We start from the raw sequence: 5959 nt of genomic DNA, 5'->3' as shown, positions 1-5959 counted from the left end.
CAGAACCTACAAACAACTCAAACAATTTACAAGAAAAAAACAAACAACCCCATCAAAAAGTGGGCAAAGGATATGAACAGACATTTCTCAAAAGAAGACATTCATACAGCCAACAGATACATGAAAAAATGCTCATCATCACTGGCCATCAGATAAATGCAAATCAAATCCACAATGTGATACCATCTCACACCAGTTAGAATGGCAATCATTAAAAAATCAGGAAACAACAGGTGCTGGAGAGGATGTGGAGAAATAGGATCACTTTTACACTGTTGGTGGGACTGTAAACTAGTTCAACCATTGTGGAAAACAGTGTGGCGATTCCTCAAGGATCTAGAACTAGAAATACCATTTGACCCAGCCATCCCATTACTGGGTATATACCCGAAGGATTATAAGTCATTCTGCTATAAAGACACATGCACACATATGTTTATTTACATGCACTATTCACAATAGCAAACACTTGGAATTAACCTAAATGTCCATCAGTGACAGACTGGATTAAGAAAATGTGACACGTATACATTACGGAATTCTATGCAGTCATAAAAAAGAATGAGTTTGTGTCCTTTGTAGGGACATGGATGCAGCTGGAAATCATCATTCTCAGCAAACTATCCCAAGAACAGAAAACCAACCACTACATATTCTCACTCATAGGTGGGAATTGAACAATGAGATCACTTGGACACAGGGCGGGGAACATCACACACCAGGGCCTGTAAGGGGGTGGGGGAGCTGTGGTAGGGATAGCATTAGGAGAAATACTTGATGTAAATGACGAGTTCATGGGTGCACCAAAGCAACATTGCACATGTATACCTGTGTATCAAACCTACACGTTGTGCACATGTACCCTAGAACTTATAGTACAATAATAAAAAATAAATTAATTCTAGACAAAAAAAAGACTGTAACGTTCCTAAGAATACAGTTGAGTCTTCTTCAGTAGGCTCCTGGAATAGACTAAAAACTACTTTTCAATGTAAATGGTCTAATGGAATGATTCAGCAGTGTAGAGTAAAAACATTTAGGTAATTTCTTCCCTAAATATGGAGTGCTTCCTTGAAATTCAGAAGCTCTTCTAATTAACCATCAGCAAATTAGAAAATATGTGTAAAAAATACTTATGTAGTCTACTCACGAATTAGGACGTTATGGTCTTTGAACTTTAAATCGTATCATCTGATGTCTCAAGGCAGAAACCTGTAACCTATGATATGGTTAGAGGTGATTCTATCATACGTGCCTTCAATCTAATTACACACAGTAGCTCCTGAAGACTAACAGGAAGACAGGGATCATGCTTAACACAGGCATCTTACACCCACCTTCAGCATCACTGACCTACATGCATGCTCCCTACTACATCGGTCACAGAAATCTGACTGCCTCTTGCCATTTTATTATCCAGTCATTCAAGGGTTCACTGTGGAAAGCATTTAAAATGCAATTATTCTTTAAGAGCCAGAGAAATCAGAATTTAACAAAATCCAAGGATAGTCATTTATGTCTCCAAACAGGAAAAAAAAAAAACATCAAGCAGGTTACCCGCTCATTTCTTAGGAACCATGAAATCTCAACTCAGATATTATAACTGGAGTGAAACTGATTGTTATGAAAAATCGTATCTTTGTATTATATCCAACAGAACATGAAAACACAGAAATCAACCTTGAAACAGATTTTAATGTATCTGATTTGCATCTACTATTTTCAATAATAGAAAAAGATGGGTGTAGAATTTATGGAATTCACCCAAAGTCTCACAAATTATGTTAGATTTGATACTAGAACCTCCTTCAGTACTCAGCATATTTCACACAAAGTAGTATTACAAATGTATTATGTATTTATTAAAAGCAGAAATTAGAAAATAATCTGAAAATTTTTCACTCTTAGTTATAGTCACAAGTAAGAAAATGCTTTCATATTTGATGATTCAATACGGTTTTGACCCAATTTGTTTCTGTATCTGAGAGTGTTTAAGTCTTCCAGTCAGGCATATGGGGTAGGAACAACTTTTCAAGGAAAGCCTGCATTTGAATTGTGTTTTAAAGGGGCAGTAATGTTCTCTCTTTTTATTACCAAAAGTATAATATTGTGAAAAACAGAAAGCACATAATTTTGCCTCTTAATGGATAGCATACCTCCTTCTGGCGTTTTAAATTGCTGTAATTTTGGCAGAATTTTCTCCTGGACATCAGGACCATCTCTGCATTCATCCCAGTCTTTGACTGAGACAGTTCCTGGAGGTCAATTTCCAGGTCAGGCACTAAAAAATACAAAGGTTCTTGATTGAAACGGGCAAACAAGAAAGACAAAAAGGGAAATGATAGTATTCTTTTCCTCAGTGTTATGAAATAAAAGCCTGTGGACTACCATGCTAATAAATGTCATGTAAAGATGTCACATCTTTATTTTCCTGTATTATAAAATCTTATATTAAATGACAATCTGAGGATAAATCACACCACACCTACATTTCCCATATTTTACCATTGTGTATTATGAACAGTGGATATCGACTAAGAAATCTGAAGTCTGCCTGAAGTCTGGATAGAATTTTAATCATAAATGAAATGTAATTTTCTAAAGGACTAGAACAATGTATTGGCCTGCTTATGAGAAATCTTACAATTGGACACCTGTTCCTTGTTGAGGTAACTTGAAAATTATTTGGATAAAGTTAATTAACGTTATGCTTAGGTTCGAAGGCCCTATATGTAACTTTGTATAAATGAGTCACATTTAGAATAATGTACCAAAATAACAGGAAAGTAACTGTATTCCAGTGAGGGCACAGGAAATTGAGTGCAAAGAAATTAGTCGCCATCATTGACAGTCATATTCTGGAAACCTCTTAACAATGAATTGCTGAAATAATCCACGTCCCAAATTCTGCCAATGTTTAGCGTGAAAATGGTATCCACTGAGTAAACAACTTCTGATTCAGGATAAACTTATGGTACTTTGAGTTTTCTAATTATGAAAGTGCTTCAGCAACTTTTAAAAGCCCCTTCAAAATCATACTAATATAGCTACCTGTATGCCAGTGTCTTCAATTAGCCACCTTTTACCAAACATCTTGAAAAAATACCAATCAAAGGATACCACTCAAAGAGCGGCTGTCATTTATTGAGCTCTTTTCTGGAGTTGCCATTCTGCTTCATTGAACTGTGTTTTGTCCTGAGCCCAATACTGAAGTACCTTACAGTACACACACATTCGAATAATAAGTATCTTAAGCAAAACCACTGACCTTTTCTTATTACAACATGGATAACACAAACCTTGGGACAAAATATGAATTTTGTCTCCGTGAGTCAAGTGTTCTTGGTAAACCTCAATCCCTGAGCCTCAATTTTCTTATTTATAAAATGGGGCTAACATTCCTATGCAAATGGGCTTTATTCAGGGTGTTACAAGGTAGGATGACTTGGCACTCTATATGCTATTAAAGGGTGTTTATAGCACTGTTGACACAATGACTTAGAAGATCATAAAACAACATTCTAAGAAGAACACATTAAACTAGTGAAATACTGCATATGTTTACATATAAAATTAAACTACTTTGTCTGATTTAGCAAGGACTGTATTTTCAAGCATACGAAATACATCATGAAGAAAAAGAAAAGATTCATGATATCCAGGGACTGCATGAAGCTGCAAACTATACTGTTCACTTTTCCAGCCAACTTTCAGCAAGTGTTTGAGATCCTTTCCTAATGTTTTCTTTCCTCCCGTTACTGGTCATGACGTAAGGCATGATGCACACACAGGCCTCCTCCCCACTGTAGACATTCTTTCTTTTCCTTCCCAGCACCTTGAATCTCAGCTGCACCCTGATCTCTCTCCTGACCACGTGTAGGATCCCAATTTTCAGTTGGTGGTTCTTCTTGTTGAGGGTCCTCATCACTGTGCTCCTGGGACCATGGTTGTGTGTGTACAAATAAAAAGTTTTGTTGTCAATACATGTCAATAATGTAAATATATAGAATATATAGGTATTTCTGATCATAAGTAAGTCTAAAGACATTTCTCCAACACTATTTCATATATGTATTCTTCATAAAGTTATTCTTCCCACAGAGAGGTTACTCTAAGACAGAATTACTCTCAAGGGCTTTGGAAGGTGATTTAATCTATGTTGAGATGGATGTGTGCAATCTGTTATGAATAAGCATACGGAGGAAATCATGGGCAAAATCTGGGGAACACAAAGTTATCCATCCAGGCAAAACCAGAAAGTACACCAGGCACAGTGGCTCGGGCCTGTAATCCCAGCACTTTGGGAGGCTGAGGCAGGTGCATTGCCTGAGCTCAGGAGTTTGAGACCAGCCTGGGCAACACGGTGAAACTCTGTCCCCCATCTCTACTAAAACACAAAATGAAATTAGCCGGGCATGGCGGTGTGCACCTATAGTCCTAGCTACTCGGGGAGATGAGGCAGGAGAATTGCTTGAACCTGGGAGGCAGAAGCTGAAGTAGCTGAGCCTGGGCAACAGAGCAAGACTTCGTCTCCAAAACACAAACACACACACACACACACACACACACACACACACACAACAGAACATAATCCTCTTGGATCAGTCTTTCCTTCATGAGATGCCATGATCATTTTTTATCAGCTTGGAAGACCTTCAACAGTGTATGTATACTAGTTCAACAACACTATCACAAAGAGAAATGTCTGTTAATAGAAAACAACGAATGTTAAAGCACTCACAAGCATAGGCCCTATCAGCTCAGGAGTTTGTAAACTTCATCTTGGTCTAGGCCTACATGTTGATCTTCCTCACCAGATTATATTTCACTCTGCAAAGAGAATACAAAATACTGTGATTGGGAAAATGCACTTGACAGGATAGCTATATTTGAGCGCTTCCATGGCCAAATGTTAACTTGTCATTTTTTTAAAGTTTGGAAATATTTTGAAGGTAAGTCCCAGGGCAAGTATAAGTTTGTGTGTCTTCTGAATAGAATGCTTGCACAGTCACTTAAGGTGGCGAAGCTAGCAAAGTAATGCCTTAAGGCTCCTGGCAAGAGACACTGGATATCTCTAATGTGGTTTGAGGCATTTCTGGGACTCAGATACCTCCAACAGCACCTGCAACACGCGCCCCATTTTAACCCGATCCCCTCTGCACCAAGGCCCTCCTTCCTCCCTAGTTGTGGCCCTAACAAAAAAGAAGGCCAATGGCTGTGGTGCCACATGAAAAGGATGAAGACCTCCAGGCCCTTCTCCCTCGGAGTCTCCCTCCCCCTGACAACCCTCTGGAAGCCCATTGGCTTCTCCTCACCCTCACTCACACTTCAACTCCCAGTTGGATTGGACTGTGGACCTACCTGCTGCTTCTCAGTAGGAGAGAAAGAATCCAGACCTCAGGAACTTGACCTCACAGCTCCGAGGCATTCACCACGTGGGTGAAGAGGTAGAGTAGAAGACGCCTGGTGAACATGCGCACTGAGGTGGGTGCCCAAAGAGCATGTGCAGTGAGATATGTGGTTGCCTTAAGGGTTGTAGTGTCCTTCCTTGTCCCCCCTCCCCCCGCTCTTTCCTCCATCCCTTCCTAGGACCCCACTAAGGACTTTGGAATCCAGCCTCCCTGTGTGTGTGTTTTTTTTCATGCCTCTGAGACTCAAATATCTCAATATTACCGTTCAAAACTCACTCCATGTTCACCTGACCCTCCTCCCTTCTATGGCCCTTGTTTCTCCCTTGTCCAGGCCCTCAAGGGAGCAAGTGCATGGTGGTGTCACTGACCTCTAGTAGGAGGATGAGGATTTCTATCAGGCCATGGACCAAGTGGCCCAATCCATAGGAAGTCTGCCCACTTTCCCTCACGTTCACTCACACTCAACTTCTGGGAGAACTGATCTGTGGACCTACCTGATGTGTTATAGTTAGCAAGAAATAAGTCACAACATTTCCTCCCACAGCTCT

General features: G+C 39.7%; 1 pseudogene; it reads right to left on the bottom strand.

The window, feature by feature from the left end:
* Positions 1 to 1459: 1459 nt before the first annotated feature.
* On the bottom strand, positions 1460 to 4816 carry LOC117077788 (annotated as a pseudogene).
* Between the last annotated feature and the right edge of the window lie 1143 nt (positions 4817 to 5959).

The sequence above is a fragment of the Trachypithecus francoisi genome, unplaced genomic scaffold, assembly GCF_009764315.1.
Source record: "Trachypithecus francoisi isolate TF-2019V2 unplaced genomic scaffold, Tfra_2.0 Lachesis_group6, whole genome shotgun sequence".
Lineage (NCBI taxonomy): Eukaryota > Metazoa > Chordata > Mammalia > Primates > Cercopithecidae > Trachypithecus > Trachypithecus francoisi.
This window is presented reverse-complemented; position numbering and strand designations above follow the sequence as displayed.